This window comes from Canis lupus, chromosome 10 (assembly GCF_011100685.1).
Source record: "Canis lupus familiaris isolate Mischka breed German Shepherd chromosome 10, alternate assembly UU_Cfam_GSD_1.0, whole genome shotgun sequence".
NCBI classification, from domain to species: domain Eukaryota; kingdom Metazoa; phylum Chordata; class Mammalia; order Carnivora; family Canidae; genus Canis; species Canis lupus.
This window is the reverse complement of record NC_049231.1, coordinates 10,444,666-10,463,829: the sequence shown is the minus strand read 5'-3', so window position 1 is coordinate 10,463,829 and position 19,164 is coordinate 10,444,666. Positions and strand designations below refer to the sequence as shown.

General features: G+C 44.8%; 1 long non-coding RNA gene across 1 annotated transcript in view; it reads right to left on the bottom strand.

The window, feature by feature from the left end:
* Positions 1-6,998: 6,998 nt before the first annotated feature.
* Positions 6,999-19,164, bottom strand: part of LOC111097588 — a 51,449-nt gene continuing 39,283 nt past the window's right edge. Inside the window, exon 3 of the long non-coding RNA XR_005365364.1 lies at positions 6,999-7,084. This is a non-coding gene — a long non-coding RNA (uncharacterized LOC111097588). The remainder of the gene's footprint in view (positions 7,085-19,164) is intronic.

Here is a 19,164-nt window from a genome sequence, read left to right as displayed (position 1 = left end):
GCTGTGTGTGTCCCTCTGAAAGTCATCGTTACACCACACTCATTTCCCCCTCCTCTTTCCCTGCCCAAACGCACACATGCATAGCTTTGAGGGAGTCTCCAAGATTAAAACTAGAAATCTGCAAGCCTGGTTTTGTCATCTGTTTACTGAAGGATAAGACCTGCCCCACCTACCTTTCAGCATTATTGTGTGGGTAATAGAATAAATCTTTAAATGCTTTTAGAGGCAGATGGAATATATTAAGAGGCTCTGCCAAGATACATACTGAGGGGGAAATGGGATATTTAGTAGAACATGAAACTCATTCCCTCACCAATAGACACATGTACTTTCTATTCCAAGTCATCCAATAAGTATTAATTAAGCACTATTTATATAGAATAAAAAATGCTACTAGTTTTTTGATAGAAAGAAATCATGTGATTTTATAACATGAAAGTAAAATTGAAATCGTTTCTGGGCTCTAGGCAACTAGAAATATTTTTGTTAAGCTGGAAAATGCTTTTTTTATTTCTCTATATGGGCATGAAGCAGGGTTGCAGAGAGTGTGGCTGAGTTAAACCCAGAACTTCTTACCATGCCCATTTAATCAGACAGTGGTCATTTTTGTTGAAGGTTTTGCTGGTCATATTTATGTGAACTTTGCCTCTTTTGGTTTGGCTACCAATATCTAAAGCTCTTGGATTCTTAATCTTATAGATCATAATGTGTTGAGAGATCAATTCCAAGGAACTGACCAAAGAAAACATCAGAATCTCCTGAATGAAGGGAGTTCTCAGAACTTAAGAACTTAAATCTCAAACAGAATATAGTAACGTTGAAAGGCCTGAGAAATTGTTTTAAAATAAACTACATGCTCTTTGGTCAGTCTCCAAAGTGTTGATTTGCTCTGTCACGATGGTCTAAAACATGCATGATTGTGTCTCAAGAAGCCTACTGCTCACTTGATCCTATAACTACAGAACCGTGATTTAATGCACATGCTTAAGAGATGTGTTAGGCTTTCCAATTTTTCCTATATTTACGGCCACAGGGTTTTACAAATTGGGCCCCTGTGAGAACATGAGCCAGTTGGGAGGTTCTGGAGGAAGAATAGATGTTTTAAAATGACTATGAAAAGATAAAATGCCAAACACACTTAAGATAATTTTGAGTCAAAAAGTGTAGTTGCGTGAATTGATAACTTTGTCATCTGCTCAATGAATATTTATAGAATGACTTTTATGTAAATAGAGAACAAGTAAGGTGTTGTGTTGGAGACAAAGAAGTAAAGAGCTTGGAATCTGTCTCGGAACATACATGCATGAAATTATGTCATCCAAGATATGTCATCAGACAATGAATGGGATATGTCGAGTAAGCAACAAAGTCAATAATTTCTATAGGTAAGAAGAGAGATATCATGAGATATAGAGTGACAAGAAAGGATTCATGAGGAATAAGGGACTTGGCCTTGAGTGACAGGTAGACTGGTCAGGTGAATAGGAAAGAAAGAAAAAACATTTTTGGGAAGAGCACTAAGAGAGGAAAGATACAGAGGTGGAAATTCACTGATGCATTCAAAATAAGCATCATTAATGTCATTTCTATATCCAAGATGCTATGCTAACTTCCATGGATACAAAACTGAGTTAACCACACACTAGACCTTCATAGAGTACCCAGTCTAAGTTGAGGACAACAAATATCACTACTATAATACAGAGATCTCTGAGGTGAGATACAAACCCTCCAGGGAATGTGCAAGATGATCTGTGGGGAGGAAAACAACATATTTTCTAATTATGTTTATTCTTAATGTAATCTTTTTAATTTGCATATATTCTAGATGTATAAAAATGTACCTCTACAGTAGTGTGTTTACATAATTTATAAATAACTACGTATGTATTAGGGATGGGTGCTTAAAAACATTTCCTGATAATAGTGCAAGATCAAAAACTAGTGGAGTCCTGCTGTGGTGGTGTACTTGTCACACCAGAAGTGCAAACAAATCCCATGGGAATCCAAACCCTGGAGGTTGGACAATATCCACAGGGGACTGGAGGTGGTGGTGGGGGGAACGAAGGCAGGGAGACTGGCACAAGATAGGCTAGAGGGGGGCAGATCTGGGACAACATTTGGAAGTCCTGAGTAACCTGATCTCAGAAGAACAGATGGATGTTGTAGATGGGCTGTGGGGGCTAAAATCGGCTATGCAAGGGCAAATTCTCATCTGCAGAAGAGTAATATGTCACCCAAGGACTCTACAGAAATTCTAGCTGGAGAAGAGTTAGTCTATAAAAAGACCAACATCGTCTGTTTTTCACAGGTTTGCTGATCCTGAACCAGGTATAGAAGCCTCAGTCTTTATAGTAAGTGAAACACTCATGGTTCATACCCTTCAGAGGCTTATAATCCACAAACTAATATGTTCTGTTCAAGAGACAAGACTTTCTTTAAGAAACTACATAGGGTTGGGATCCCTGGGTGGCTCAGCAGTTTGGCTCCTGCCTTTGGCCCAGAGTGCAATCCTGGAGTCCCGGGATCGAGTCTCGCGTGGTCCTCCCAGGATGGAGCCTGCTTCTCCCTCTGCCTGTGTCTCTGCCTCTCTCTCTCTCTCTCTCTCTCTCTCTGTGTGTGTGTCTATCATAAATAAATAAATAAATCTTAAAAAAAATAAAAAAGAAACTACATAGGGCTGAACTCTTAGCCTGTTACTTTCCAATTAGCCAGGGTCTGAACAGAAGACACTTCCAAGGTGAAATCATCTCTGCTGTTTACTAATGTCCCCTTGACTTTCCAGAGCAAAGACTACAGACACATCAATCCCCATTCCTTATACTTGAGTTAGGTAAGCTCTCTAATGGAATTTGACATCCCCCCCATATCTGTGGATTAGCCCTAAAGTGTATGTGGATGAAAATCAATTTACAAAATATTGCATGCAAGCCCAGAGGAGACACTGATAAATACCTTTATTCTGTTAGCGTAGAATATGGGAAGTGCTAGCAATTAACCCTGGAGACAGAGACAGAGCCTGCAGTTTGAGATGCCATTGCATGCAGAGTACCACGGTGTTAGAGTAATTAGCTATACTAATATACTTCTGGGTGTTAAGACACAGAAAGAAATCAGTGTCACTTGCATCTGCTGGTTTGCACGGCTACTAATGTATTAAGTGCGCTGTACTCATTATCATTTAATTCCAACCAGAACCTCCAAACCTCATAAGCACAATGAGAATACAGATTATCATCAAGGAGAGAGTTGTTTTACCTGCTACTCTGCAATGAAATTCTTTTGGCTGTTAGTAAGGAAAAGAAATCCCTATTTGGAGAGCTTTCAGCTGGTAAGTACCTGTGGCCTCAGTAAGCAAAAAGTTAACAGAGAGGAAACTCCAAATTCTTCTAGAATGAATCCTTGAATTTCCATGGCCTACGATGTAAAGAAACTATTCCCTAGGAAAAAGGAAATGTTAATAAATCCTTGGTCATCACCATAACATAGGTGAAACTCTTCCACGGGGAAATACAAGAATTCTACTAAGATTCTTCTCTATCGCACAATGGAGAACACTCTGAAAGTCACTAGAGGTTCCTGTAAGAATAGAAGTGGCTCCAACAGACCGACTCCATTCCTCAATGTCAAACTGGAATGAGCTGGTAAAGAAAACATTGGAGAAGATGGAAAAGAGCACAAACTAGACTTCAGAGCTGATTCCATAAAATGGAACCCAATAATTAGAACAAAAAAAAATTACACCATGGAGGATTATTTAACCCCCCCCAAAAAAAAAGATCCATTGTCTTTCAGGTTTAACTCATTAGGACTCTCTGGACAGGAAAGGTATATATTTATGTTTAAAAAAAATTAAAAAAATAAACTTAAATGCTTTTTCTATATTGAAGAGTTGGAAAGAGATATTTATGCTTTCTCTCAATTCAAATATTACTTTTGCTTCATTTATCACCTGTCTGAAATTTCTTGAATGCCTTTCTCTAAATGATAACATAAGAATCCATTAGTGTGTCTCAAAGACAGCTGGACCACCCTAATAACCTACTAAGGGACTTAAAAGTTATATTTAATCAACTGTAATTTCATCTGGAAAAGTTCTAAGTTCTTACTAGAGTACATAATAAAAAACAGGCTAGAATTTGGCACTTTCTTAGTGGGGCTTTGATACTCAAATTTCCTCTTTTATTCTAGCCTCAAAGCAGTTTCTCAGGCTTCAGGATGCTGATCTAGGTTTGGGGCTGCAATTATCTAAGCTAATTGTGCAATTACCAGCTATTTGAGAAGGTTACAGTATTCAATTCAATATATAACATTGTCATAATTTACGCTGTAGATGTGATTTACATTTCACCCATGAGTGGATAGATGAATTGATAGTTGAGCATAGAGATAAATGAATAAATGCCATGAGAAGCACGATAGTTTGTGCACTTCACAAAAAATAAACACCTGTAAACTCATTGTGTACATACCAATGATAGCAATTGTTAATGCGTACTCAGCCACAAATAAACAATCAGCTTCATTTTCTTATTCGGATAAAATTCAATCCTCACTTTAAATGAAACATATCTGAACATAGTGTGGTTTAAAATTTCCAGAAATATATCCCTCAAAAACTATGGTACAGATCATTTTATTATAACGAGTCCATATCTTTTTATTGCCCTATCTTTAGTGAATGAAAATGTCATGTCCTTCAGCTATGGCATGAGACAAAAAATCCAGGGCTGCCTATTAATAGTAAATGTGTACTGTCCATGGAATTTACGAGCTGGAAATATCTGTAGAGATAATCTAGTCAAACGTCCCACCCAAGGGAGAAATGCCCAGTGGAACATCCTGGAGAGGAGAGTGGTGTCAGCAAGATGGTGACATAAGGTTTTCCCTGACTTCCCCAACCCTACCCTCCCCTTCCCCCTCTCCAACCCCCACTCCCAGAAGAACAGCTAACAACTATTCAAAACAAGACACCACGGAGAGAATCCTAGAACAAAGGGGTGAGGCGGAAGCTCCTCCCACAGACCCTATTAGAAGGGTAGGAGAAACAGCTGTATGTTGATCAAATTGCCCAAGCCAGCACAGCACTACGTGGAGATGTCTCCCCTGAGCCTCTGGTCCTTCTGGTGGAAAAGGAGAACCTAGGGGGACCACCAGCCCTTCCCGGTATTGTGGATCATTTTGTAGGAGCCCCTACTCTCATCTCACACCATGAGGCTTGCTGGGGAATCTGCGGGCCTCAACCACTGGGAATCTATGACAGAGAAGGAGGAAGGGCAATTTCAAAATGGGTAAAGAACCTGAATAGACGTTTCGCTAGAGAAGGGATCCAAAAGGCCAACACGTACATGAAAAGATGCTCCATATCACTAGCCATTAGGCGGATGCAAATTCAAACCACAAAGATATAAAAAAAAAAAAACCCACAAAGATATAACCCCTCATGCCAATTAGAATGGACATCATAAAAAAATAGACAATTTTATAATGTTAGTGGGGATGTGGAGAAAAGAGAACCCCGGTGCACAGTTAGTGGGAATGTAAATTGGTGCAGCCACTCCAGAAAACAGTATGGAGAGTCTTCAAAAAACTAAAAATAGGGCCATCCTATGATCCAGCAATTCTGTTTCTGAGAATATATCCAAAGAAAACCAAAATACTAAGTTAAAGGGCTATCGGCACCACTATGGTCATAGCAGCATTGTTTACAGTAGGCAAGACATGGAAACAGCCTAAGTGTCCATCAGTAAATGAAAGGATAAAGAAGTTGTGGTACGTCTACGCAATAGAATATAATTCAGCCACAAAAATACAAGGGAATCCTACCATTTGTGGAAACATGGATGGACCTTGAAGATATTCTGCTAAATGAAATAAATCAGATAAAGAGAGACAAATACACTATGATCTTACTCACATATGGAATTTAAAGGAAAAACAAAACTCATAGGAAAAGAGATCAGACTTGCAGTTACCAGAGGCACAGGGTGGGAAGAGGGGAAGAGGAAGGTGGTCAAAAGGTACCAACTTCCACTTATAAGAAAAATAAGCACTGGGATGTCACGTACAACATGATGACTACGGCTAACACTGCTGTACGATAGGTAGGAAAGGTGTCAAGAGACTAAAGTCTATGAGTTCTCAACATGAAGAGAACATTTTTTTTCCTTTTCTCTTTTTTTTTTCTCTCTTTTCTTTTTGTTCTATCTATATGACAAGATGGATGTTAGCCAGGCCTGTTGTGGTAGTCATTGAAAAATAAATGTAAATCAAACCATCATGCTGTAGTCCTTAAACTTATACAGTGATGTATGTCAATTATTTCTCAAATAATTGGAAAAAAAATAAAAATAAAGGTGATTAGGAAAAATAAACAAACAATCCCAATCATCCTGGACAGTTGATTTTCCTCTCAGTCTAAACCTGCCAGCACCCCGGAAATATGTTAGCAGGGCAGCTCTTGCATTCAGGGCACCTCTGTTTCCTCAGAATTCTCTTTTGGAGGCGATGTGCATTCTTGTAACTTCTTGGTCACCCACCCGGCTACGAGATCAGTGACACTGTTCTTTAAAGGGTTCAGGTTCAATTCTAGTGACTGCCACTTTCAAGTGATGTCCATCCATTAGGTGAGAACCAGAACAAGATGGAAGCATCAAAGAACATCCTGGATATCTAAGTTATTATCCAAATATATTTGAAAAACTCCACAGGCATGTTGCATCTAACACAATGAGCTTTAACAGGGATAAGGCAAGGCTGTAACACGGTTCAATAAACTGGTGACATTAAAAATGGTAGAAGAGACTTGACTTAGCGGAAAAGTATAAAAAACCTTTTTCCGTTCAGACTTCAAATGCTAAGGCTGCACCTAATTAAAAATAATTAATGAGACACTGCATGTGAGTCAGTAGGGTGACATGGCCAAAAAAGCCCGAACAATCTTCGCCTGATATTAATAGAAATATAATTTTCTTGAAGGAGAGAAATGAGATTATTACCTGCTGTTGTTTTTTTTTTTTTTAATCATAGCCAAAATGCCTTCTTGGACTCTGCCTTGTGGGTCTTCTGGAAAAACTGAATGTATCTAGAAGAGAGTGATCGGGGTGGTAAAGGATCTGGAAATCATATCAGATAATGCAAAGAGAACTGTAAGTCAAATATGACTTTATAAATACTTCAGGAGAGAAAAGCTTTTTATAGCATTTGATCATTGATTCAACATCTACTGAGGGCCAAGTATGGGCTGGGTACTGAGGTGCCACATAAGGAACAGCCTACCCGGAAGGAGGTTAAGATCTGTAGCTTTCACACCTTGTCAAGCCCGTTTCCTCCAGTACGTTGGCGGGTTCAGAGCCATAACACCAATATATAAGATGATCATATAATCTCTTTTCCAAATTAGGGCATTTTTGAAAGTGAAAAGGGTGCTATTAATAATTGCATTGAGACAACAGGTGTAAAAAGGACTGTCCAGACGAACTAGGACATCTGGTCGCCCTATTAATAAGCCTCTCGAGCAGAGGGAAGCAGGCCTTCTGACAATAGTAAATCATCTTTGATGCTGAGGATGTAGACTGCGTGCCCATTGGTTTGTCAACCCAGCTCCTCCCTATTTTTTCCATTCCAGAAATGTGATTCTTAGTCACTCTTGATTCATCCACAAGTGGGCACCAGACCCAATCAGAGTCTGTCCCTGAGATATTTTTAGAACTGGCCCTCTTGAATGGTGGCAACTACAAGATATAAAACTTAAGTGCCATTAGTGAGGAAGTGGTCTATGTAGAGAGACTGAAATCAACTCAGAGGAGCAAGCGCAGAAGAGTGCCCGCAGAGCCTGACTCCCTAGCATCTGTTTTCCTCATGCTCTCTCTCCTGCATGTCAGTGCTCCCTGTGATCTGGTTGTTCGGACTTTTCTTTGTGAGAGATACACCGATGTTCTCCTAAAGTCTCTCTCTTTTCACTTTAGCTAGTTTGAGTTGGGTTTAAGGTCCTTTCAACTGAAATCGCAATGATGAATCCAAGTTGCGAAGAAATAATTTAAGTGGAAAAGATGGCTCCCATGAAGCTTGTCATTTGCCTCTCACCTGTAGGTCTGGCCTTGTCATAGTTGCCAGGACAGAAGGTGTTTAAGCAATTCTGAGGCTTAACATCAATTCTCCCTTGCTCTTCACCCAACTCCAGCCTTGAGCATATATTTGAAAAATGTGCTCTCACCTGGCTTGAGACCCCCCGTCGTCTTTGCCACTAACTGATGTTATGGGGTGTCTTTCTTGGTCCTTGTGCCTGAGTCTCCAATCTGGTAACTTGTACCAAACACAGTCTCTCCCATGTCAGGGTGCCTGCCGTGACTTATCCATTTTCTTTGCTGGGGATTAATCCCTTCAGCTATGGATGTGGCCCCGTTATCTGCAAAGGATGCGTATTACTTCTCATTGTCCGTGCCCTCTCTGATGCATTACCATTGCTGACTGTGTACTCTTTCTTGAATTTGTCTTTTCTTTTGACTTCTATGACATCGATTTCTTCCCATTGTTGCCCCACTGTTCTAAGTACTTCTCAATGTTTTCTGAAATCATCTCTATTTTGTCCATTATGGAAATGTTACAGATCTTGGAGGAACCATCTATTCCTTCTTCCTAGACTTCTATTCCTATTCTTCCTAGACAATTGAGTTGAATCTCATGGTATCAACTGCCATCAATTGAGATGACTCTCAATTCGATTCTGCCAGGCTGTGTTTTCCTGAGCTCCTGGTTCATTTGTTTTTCTTTTTTAATACTTTAATTATTCTTTCATGAGAGACACAGACAGAGGCAGACCTAGGTAGAGGGAGAACCAGGCTCCCCGCAGGGAGTCCGATGCAGGATTTGATCCAAGGACCCCGGGATCATGATTTGAGCCAAAGGCAGATGCTCAACCACTCAGTCACCCAGGCATCCCTTGAGCTCCTGATTCATAAGTGCAGCTGTCTGTTGGACATATTCTGTGAGTGACGCATTAGCACCCAAAATTGAATCCATCTTTTCCACAAAACTAATCCATTTCTGATATTCTCAGTTTCTTCAAATAGCATTACTATTTACCTCAGCACCTGAAAAAGAAACTTGAGAGACTATTCTGAGTCCTTCCACTTCCTGGCACCACATTTTAATTCATTATGCTCTATTTATTCTATTCCCACTAGTTCTTGAAGCTGTCCCTTTCTGTGAGTTCTCACTGCCAATGCCTGACGGTTTTATTCCTTTAACTATTACAGTGGTATCCTAAGTGGTTTTTCTTTAACCAGCCCCACCTCCTTCAAATAACCTTCTTTCATGCTGCCTTCCTAATATTTATGAAATATTCTCAAATCCAAAATTTTCCAATGACTATTACCTATAAAACAAAGTACTTGAATAAGGCATATATGTGAAGTCACTCTTGATGTCTCCTAGCCACACTCCTCAGACCCTTATTCCAACACTTCATCAATCATATTTGGAAGGCCAGCCCCCTAAACAGTTTGTCTTTTTCTTAATGTTTTACTCCCTGTTATCCTTCCATGGAGGTCATGAGAAGCCATTCAGCTCTGCCTGTTTTTTTTGGAATGTTGACTCTTAGTTTATTCCCTCTTGAAACCCATGTCATGAGAAGCTCAAGTCACGTAGAGAGGCCACATAAAGACATGCAGTACCAGCTAAGCCCAGCCCAGGTGTCAAACATGTTAACGAAGAACCTTCCACATGATTCTGGCCCCAGGTGTCTAACTCACCCCAGCTGAGGCCCCAGACATCGTGAAGCAGAGATAAATCATCCCTGCTGTGCCCTATCTGAATTTCTGACCCATAGAATCAATGAGCATATTAAGAGTGTTGTCATTTCACATCACTAAGTTTGGGGTAGCTTGTTACATTGCAACAGATAACTTAAATACCCAATTATAATATCATCTAGTTCTCTGGAATATCTAATGCTAGAATAGTTCTCGGTATCCTCCACCATTTGTCCCCTGTTATAGCTGCATAGTGTTGTAATTGTTGTCTTCATGATATGTGTGTTTTATTTTATTTTATTTTTTGCCCAGTGCCTAGCACACAGAAGATTTACAATGGATATTGTTGATGAGGTCCCTGAACCTTCTTCCTATCTAGTTACTCATTACCACATTGTAGGCACCCAGTGAGACCTTTTCCCACTCTATATTTTATTCTCAGTCACTGATAGTTGCTGATTGGATCACCTTTGCCTCTCAAAATAAGTCCTTCAGCAACCATAGCCCCAGAAGTTCACCCAGACCCTTGTCTACTACAGAAATCCGTCTAATTTCAATTCAGTGTCTCCCTAGTGAGCTCTAAGTAATTATGGAAAGCTTGGCAGGGGTCCTAAGAAATGCCATGGATCCATGTCTAATGGCATAAGGAAAAGTGGGGGGAGAAACACATTCATTTCCTGAATACCGACTGTGTGTCAGGATCCTTGCTAGAAGGGCTCCATGTAGCTGACCTAATCCTCTCAGCAACCCTTCAAATAGACATTTCAATTTTCATTTTATAGATGAAGAAGCTGAGTTTCAGTGAAGTTCAGTGATCTACACAGAGCCACTTAGCAGACAGAACGGGAGAGCAACCCCAGCTTGCTTGCTCCGAAGCGGATGTACCTCCTACACGTCATACATAAATTTTGGAAGAATCTCCTCTTCAGAGGAGCTCTTGCCCCGGGAGAGAGCTGATGGATACAATATCACAAGTTGGATTTTCTTTCATTGACTTTAACCAAAAGGGGACTTACCCTCTGATAAAATGCTACTTAGCACAGAAACAACTCAAGAGGTGTAATCAATCAATAATATTTCAGGATGCATATGTTTACTCAAGGGCAGGTCTGAGTGGGAAGGGGGTCAGGGAAGGGAGTGGAAGGAAGTGAGAGTACACAGAAGGTCCGAGGGAGAGGAAGGAGTTGTCTGAAGGTGAAGTCAGGAGGAAACTGCAGGAGGGAAGCCTGGAATCTAAGACAAAAGGCCTTTCCCTCCAGCCTTGGGTGGGGTTGTGTCCTGGGGAAGATCAGAGGATCTAGGACATCCTTTTGTATAATACAGACAGGAAGCTGAAAACTTCTTCTTTTACCTCTAAGCAGAGGAGCTTTAAAACTCTGCTAAACCAAAGAGGGCAAAGAAATGTCCCCAAATGAAAATTGGTTGGTAGGACTCTATTTTTCAATTTTCATTAATGTTAATTTTTTATCATTCTTTTTACTTATGCATAAATTGATTTTTTTTATTTGCATAGTTGTCAAAAGACTCATGCACAGCAAACTTGGGATCAGGATCAATTTCTATTTCTTTTCCATTAAAATCAATCTATTTTAGTGAAGGACAGTTGATTAATATTTTAGAAAAAGAAAAAAAGACTCATTTTCCCAGGCATCATTGATTCGTGTCGGAGCCAAAGAATTACCAAAGGCCAGCCTCTATTTTTCGTGCTGAGTAAGTCCTGGGATTTTGGGTTAAGCGATTACGGTGATGTCATTTAAAAAATCAAACGTAAGTGCATTTCGACAACCTGCAGTGTGAACGTGTCCCCTACCTGCAGACAGAGAAGCAGCCTACGTGCATGTGCACGAGAAACTAGGAAACAAGATCATGTGTTTGAAATCTGGTTTCCTAAGCAAGAAGTTCGGAGGTTGCTTGATAAGACCTGGTTATATAGAATTAGTGGGTTTTCTTCTAAGTGGGGGCTCACCCCTCTCTATGTCCCTTCTGAATTCAAGATACAGTTATGCCGGTGCTCCTGCTGGGGCTTGGAGTGTGAGCGAGTGAAGGTATGCTCCATTTTAAGAAACACGCACAAACCCTAGATTTCCATAGAGGTGTGAGGGGAAAGCATTATGGAAGCAGAGAGGAGAGGGTGTCCACAAACAATACGGAGTGCAATGAAAATAATAACTGAGAGCTTGATGGAGCGCTGTCTATGGTTCTGGGCATTGGTCTCTATGCTATACATGCATTACCCTTTAGTCTTAATAATGGAGGGAGATACTTTAGGACTCCCTACTTGTAGTTAGGAAAATGAGTCCCAAAGATTCTTCATTTTTCCAAAATCTTAAGGATAATGAAGTGGGAAGCTGGGAGAGTAAAGGGATTGCTGAGGTACACTTAACTCTGATTAAATCCAGCTCTGGCTTTTCAGTCTCTGCCGAGGCAACAAAAAAGGTTCTAGGCCTTCTCTGTCCTTATCTTCCTCAGCCTGTTAACAGGTGAGAAAACTAAGGCACAGAGGATACCGTGGGGAATGAAATAATTGAAAAATCCTTGCCTTTTGGAGCTTTCCCTCCAGTGGGAGAGGCAGATCCTAAGATAAAATATATAGGATGGAAGAGAGTGTAGGAAGTGCTAAGGTGAAAGATAAAGCTGGGCAAAGAGAAGGGGCGTGTTGGGGGTGGGGGGAACCCTTAGACAGACTGGTCAGGGAAGACCCAAACAGGAAGGGGACATCTCAGTATGCCCTTTATTTATTTTTTTTCTTTTTAAGATTTTATTTATTTATTCATGAGAGACACACAGAGAGAGGCAGAGACATAGGCAGAGGGAGAAGCAGCTCCCTGCAGGGAGCCCGATGTGGGACTGGATCCTGGGACCCCGGGCACTTGGACACCTATACGAATCCAAATGTCAGGAAAGAGGACAGGGGGTGGTATGAAATCAGGGCACCTGTATGGACTTTAAAACCGTGTGACTGGATGAGACCAGCAAGAGGGAGGGCGCAGGGAAAGAGACCAGACTTACACACAGGTTGATCTCACTCGTCTCCAACATTAGGGCAGTGATGAAGAACCCAGAAGGGGGTGTGACCGGAGGTGCCAGGAGGTAAATGGGAAGTAGACACGCGCGAAGTCCTGGTTTCCAGGTGAAGCAGGTGTTCAGGAGAGATGTGTGCACGAGGCTGATGCACCAAACAAGGGCCTTGACCTGTGGATTTAGCTAGGCAGAGGCTGTTGTTGATCGCATTAGGATGAGTTTTCTTGGGGTAGATCGAGAGATCTCCTGGGTGGTGTGAGAGCCCGACTGGAAAGGACTCCAGGGAGTAGGAGGAGAGAAACAGGGGGTAACAAGCATGGGCTTCCTTGGAAGGAGCAGGCGAGGAGGGAAAAGAGAAGTGGAGTCGCTGCTGGAGGGGAGGGGAGGGGAGGGAAGGGGAGCGGAGGGGAGGGGAGGGGAGGGGGCAAGAGAAACTTGGTGATGCTGTTTCAGCCGGCTGCTGGGAGAAACCTGGTGGAGGGGGGATGCGGGGGATGCGAGAAGACAGGCCGCCTGCCCGACGTGAGTGGGGAGGGGAGAGGAGAGGAGTGCCCCAGAGGAGGGCTCAGCGATGGGCACCTGCCATAAGAGGGCAGGAGGTGGAGCACAGGGACAAGTCGGGGGTTCCTGCTGGGCGCCTCCCTGGGCGTTCTCCTCCGCTGGCTTCAGGCTTCTGAAAATCCGGAAGGTAGTGGGAAGCAAGGTGAGTTAGCGGAGTGCAAATGGGAAGGGACGGGGGTCTGCGGAGAGCGGAGAAGGTATACGGTATTCAATGCTCGGGAGATTAGGGGTGTGGATAGACCAGCAACACCCCAAAGGCAGCGTTAAAGACCCACGTTAAAGACCCATGAGTAGCTTGTGACCACAGATTCCAGGTGAAGCCAGGCAGCAAGAGTGTGTGCTCCCCCCACACCCTGCCAGGCCATCAGGGCAGGTGCAGAGCCACCAAGGGCAGTGTCCCCCGAGTAATGGGAGAAAGAAGCCAAAGTGGGGGGCCTTCCTGGAATGGGAGGTAGGAGCCCAGACCTAACCTGTTCTAGACTCTCACTGTGAAGCAGGGCTCAGAAATGATGCGATGGGGATCCCCGGGGGGCTCAGTGGTTTAGTGCTGCCTTTGGCCCCGGGCCTGGTCTTGGGGTCCTGGGATCAAGTCCTGCATCGGGGTCCCTGCGTGGAGCCTGCTTCTCCTCTGCCTGTGTCTCTGCCTCTCTCTCCTTCTCTGTGTGTGTCTCTCATGAATAAATAAATAAAATCTTTAAAAAAAAGGAAATGATGCGATGTTTGGAGGCACCATAGGCCCGGGAAACTCAAGCTCTGTCTTCACACGTGGGTGATGCTAGCATGTGATTCCACACCAGCGGTCCAAGGCGGGAAAAGAAGATGGGTGCAGAAGAGACAGGGGGTCACGGGAGGGGTCACGTCCTGCAGGCGGTAATGGGGCATCGATCGCAGAGCCCAAGGGCAACACAGAGGGGCACAGGTGTAATAGACCTGGAGGGAAGATTGGAGGGAGGACAGGTCCAATCTGGTTTTCCAAACCATCATAAGATGAAGTCACCAGTTGAGAAGGGGGCACAGGTGGGAAGTCAGAGGAGCCAGGAGAAGGAAGCATCTAGAAGAATAGCTGAGTGTACTTCCTAGGGAAGCAGGGTAGGATTACTAGCCATTGTCAAGTGCCCATTTGAGATTTTTATCCCGCATTTAAAGTTAAAGCAATCAACCTAAAATCACAGGTAAGGGGCGCCTGGGTGGCTCAGTCAGTTGAGCATCTGCCTTTGGCTCCGATCATGATCCCGGGGTGCAGGGATCCAGCCCTGCATGGGGCTCCTCGCTTCTCTCTCCCTCGGCCCCACCCCCTGCCCGTGCTCTCTGTCTCTATCTCTCTGTCAAATAAATAAGTAAATAGGATCTTTAAAAAAATAAATAAATAAAAGTGAAAGGAGTCGGTCTGGTTCTGGGATTTTCTTCAGCAAGCAGTTCTCGGGAGGCAGGGAGAGGGGTTCACCAGGGAAACCTGCTAGTCGACAGCTTCGTCCAGGAGGATCCTATCTCTAGAACCCGGGAGGGCGGCAGAAAGGGTGACCTTCCGTGTGCTATTCTGACTGTGGTTCCCTTTAAATGAGTTTCTATTTGAAGAGCCTGGTTGTCAATAGTGCTTAATTTAATCAGCTTCTGGAAGGTGAAAAGGAAATTGGAAATCTTTGGGAGTCCTGAAACAAGTTTTCATTAGAAACTCAGACTAGTGGGCTCAGGGTGTCGTAGAGCAAAGGTGGATAGCTTACTATCTATTCCAAAAGACAGTTATGACCCTGCAGGACAAATTATTAGACTTGGTTTGTCTGGGTCTGATCAGGATATGCTGGTAGCTCATCTCTGGATCTCTCCTTTACCCCACTCCCCTCCCCCAAGCTATCATTTCTAGGTCTGGCCTGCAGAATCATCCCTGAGACCAGTCCTGATGTTAGTACAAGGAGATTTCAGGAGCTCTGTTTCAGAACTCAATGGACCTTCACCTCCTTTTTGTGGCATGTTAGGCCTTTTATAATATGACTTTCCACCTACTTCCCTAGATTCATTTCCCATCACTCCACCTACCTATACCAGGCTGCTTGTAGATCTCTGATGATTCATATTTCCAAGGAATTGTCCCTTCTCACCTCGACTACACTTCATTGCCTTGTGCCCTGGCAAAGCTGCTCCTATTCCCCCAAGCCTCCTCAGTATCACCTCCTCAGGCTTTCTCTGGTTCCCTTAGCTTTCCCATCAGCACTTAATATCCAGCCCTTTAAGCACCTATACATTGCGCTTGATTTACGTATTTGCCTACCGCAGTACTGAGGGCCTGTGTCACACTGACCCCATAGGCCTAGCGCGTAGCCCAATGCCTTACCTGTCATAAGCCCTTTGTTTAATAAACAGCATCAGGTCTGTCTCGCAGAGAGAAAAAGAACAGTTCTCGAGACAGAACTACTTTTTTCCTGAGATCAAGACCTAAACTAAATGTGTCGAGGTCTGCAGCGTGTGGCAGTGAGTGTGATGGAGCTGCCGCGTCCTGGGGCTCGCGGCAGAGGACTCCGGATTGGAAGCTCAGCTCTACCACTTATTAACCAAGTGCCTCTCTGGGCCTCGGGTTCCTCAGACATTCAGTGATGAGCGAGAGAATCAAGGTCAGGGGGTCACTGTAAAATCAGACGAGACAGAGCTTGCAATGTGCTTAGCTCCGTGTTTCCAGTGCCTGGCACACGGTGGGCAATAAGCGGTCGTTATCATGATCATTATCATGAGCTATAATTATCTGGAAGCTAGATTCTTGCTGATTTGTCTATGCCTGAACGCTCGTCTTGAAGTCCTAAGTATTTTAATTCCTCATTGGATGCACGTCTGCATGGCATTCCCCTCTCGCTCTCCCCACACCCCCACCAAACTACCACCCACCCGACTCCCGGGTGTCTGGTCTTCCAGGGTCAGGTCTCTGGCACCGGGTCGTCAGCCTCTAAACACTGCCATCCCGAGGTTCCCCATCGCCACGCTCCACCTGCAGGCCTCTGCGGACCAGCCATCCCCGGTGGGGTCCTCCTCTCCAGCTCCTTCCCGGTGGGGTCCCCCAATCCAGCTCCTTCCTGATGGGGTCCTCCTCTCCAGCTCCTTCCCGGTGGGGTCCTCCTCTCCAGCTCCTTTCTGGTAGGATCTTCCTCTGCAGCTCCTTCCTGGTGGGGTCCCCCTCTCCAGCTCCTTCCTGGTAGGATCCTCCTCTGCAGCTCCTTCCTGGTGGGGTCCCCCTCTCCAGCTCCTTCCTGGTGGGGTCCCCCTCTCCAGATCCTTCCTGGTAGGATCCTCCTCTGCAGTTCCTTCCTGGTGAGGTCCCCCTCTCCAGCTCCTTCCTGGTAGGATCCTCCTCTGCAGCTCCTTCCTGGTGGGGTCCCCCTCTCCAGCTCCTTCCCGGTGGGGTCCTCCTCTCCAGCTCCTTCCTGGTAGGATCTTCCTCTGCAGCTCCTTCCTGGTGGGGTCCCCCTCTCCAGCTCCTTCCTGGTAGGATCCTCCTCTGCAGCTCCTTCTTGGTGGGGTCCCCCTCTCCAGCTCCTTCCTGGTGGGGTCCTCCTCTCCAGCTCCTTCTTGGTGGGGTCCTCCTCTGCAGCTCCTTCCTTGTGGGGTCCCCCTCTCCAGATCCTTCCCGGTAGGATCCTCCTCTGCAGCTCCTTCCTGGTGGGGTTTTCCTCTCCAGCTCCTTCCTGGTGGGATCCTCCACTCCATCTCCTTCCTGGTGGGGTTTTCCTCTCCAGCTCCTTCCTGGTGGGATCCTCCTCTCCAGCTCCTTCCTGGTGGGGTCCGCTTCTTCAGCTCCTTCCTGATAGGGTCCCTGTCTCCAGCTCCTTCCTGGTGAGGTCCTCTTCTCCAGCTCCTCCTGGTGGGGTCCTCCTCTCCAGCTCCTTCCTGGTGGGGTCCTCTTCTCCAGCTCCTCCTGGTGGGGTCCTCCTCTCCTTCCTGGGCTTCGGTCTCTAGCTATCAGTACACGAGGCTCACCCTTTTGCCTCCTCTTTTGTCCCTGCCACCATCCCGGATACCTGCCCCACCTCAGCTTTTCCGGTTGCCTCTGGGTCTGCACCGAAGAGCCTTCTCTTTTTCCGTATCTGGTCAAAATGTGCATTTTATGTCCTCTGTACATGCTTGTGGTGGATGGTAATGATCAGCCCTACGACAGCACACGAAAGAGGGCGCTGACCTACTTAGGTTCTTTTGCTCTAAGGATCCCCGATACCTCGTGCAGCCTCCGAAAGCGCACAGATTTACCAGGTGGTTGGCAGTTCTAACCAGATCACACATCTTAGGTCCCACTACGGGTTGTGGCTCTCACCCAAAGCCATCGCTGTGGCCCGATCATTGCATCCTACCCGGAACTCTGAGGCTAAAGCCTTCTGGTGACCGTCGACGGTGGTTTAAGAGGCTATGGCTTTGAATTTTATTCAAATGAATTTCCCAACCAGAGGCTTCAGGCCCTATGCAATAGTCTGATTAAAACTCTGTAGCTAACTACCAAATAATCTGAAGAAATTAGTGGATTGGCAGCAGATGTCAGTATTTGGAAACAAGGAGAATCCCATTTCTAAACGTTTCCCAAGGCTCACAGTTAGAAATGACCTTGGCCAATCCGTTTAACCCAGAGTCTCGGTTGATTGAAATGGCAGATTTAGCAGAGAGAGAGAGAGAGAGAGAAAGGGGGAAATAGAGAGAAAGAGAGGGAGAGACATTGAGATGAGGGAGAGAAAGAGAGCAAAAGATGCCCCTGGAACCAAATATTTCTGGATGAACAAATCACCCTTAAAACAGAGCCCCCATCCATTGGCAAAACAAGGCACTTACTTCCGTATCACCAGGTGAGCGAAACTTCATCTACAAGACGGGTTTTCCTGGGTATTGACTCTCCTAGGAAGTTAGCACGTTGCATCCATTTGCATGGACCTCTAAGAACTCAACCCATATGTAATGATTATGTTCTACGTGTACAGTTATGTTTTATGAAAGAAGCCGCATGTTTAGACCCAAGGGCTTCTGAAATGAACCAAAGATACATTTCCCACAAAACCAAAGGGAGGTGCTTCCTTCCATTTATTTCCTAAGTCGAGAAGTCATAAGGCAATAACATTAGCCCACTCATCTTATTAGTGGTTAGTTAATGTGACACCAGAGAGGAGGAGAGGACTGGAGGGAGAAGGGCCACTGTTTATAGCATTTTGAGGGATGGCTCTTGGGATCAGGATTCCTTCCCTCCATGTGAAGACAAAGCAGCAGAGATGAAAGGGACTAGATGTCCTTCCCAGACTTGCCGAAGATGCCATCCAGACACTCTGGATGAGGTGGAGGGAGGAAGAGGCCAGCCTTCTCCCAGGGCTTCGGTGGAAAGCCTCTCCAGGGACTGGAGTGGAGCTTCACTACACATCTGTATCCCAGCCACCCACTCCCACGTGAAGCTGCTATTCCCCAGCGCCTGTTGCTAAATATAGGGCCTGCATTTCAGACTGACAGGAGAGCTCCTGCTGTGTACACCCGAGCTGAATGCTCACTTCACACACTCCTAATATGGTAAAAGCCCTGCAGCCTATGAGCCTGTGAGCCCTGGAGAGAGACCAGCTCTGGGCCCCGCACGCTCCTGAAGCTTAACCCTTCCGTGCAAGGCAGGGTGGAAGGCGGACCGACCGACCGCTGGTCACTGCGAATTCTCCAAGTGCTCACTGTCACACGTCATGTCCACGTGATCTGGAAACCAGGATCCAGTCCCACCTCCAAATAGCAGCGTTTGTGGACAATGAGCATTGAGATCAACGACACAGGGCAAACCCAACTGCCTGAGCTCTGTGGGTCACGGAAATGAAATGGGAAAAGGAAAAGAAAGGAA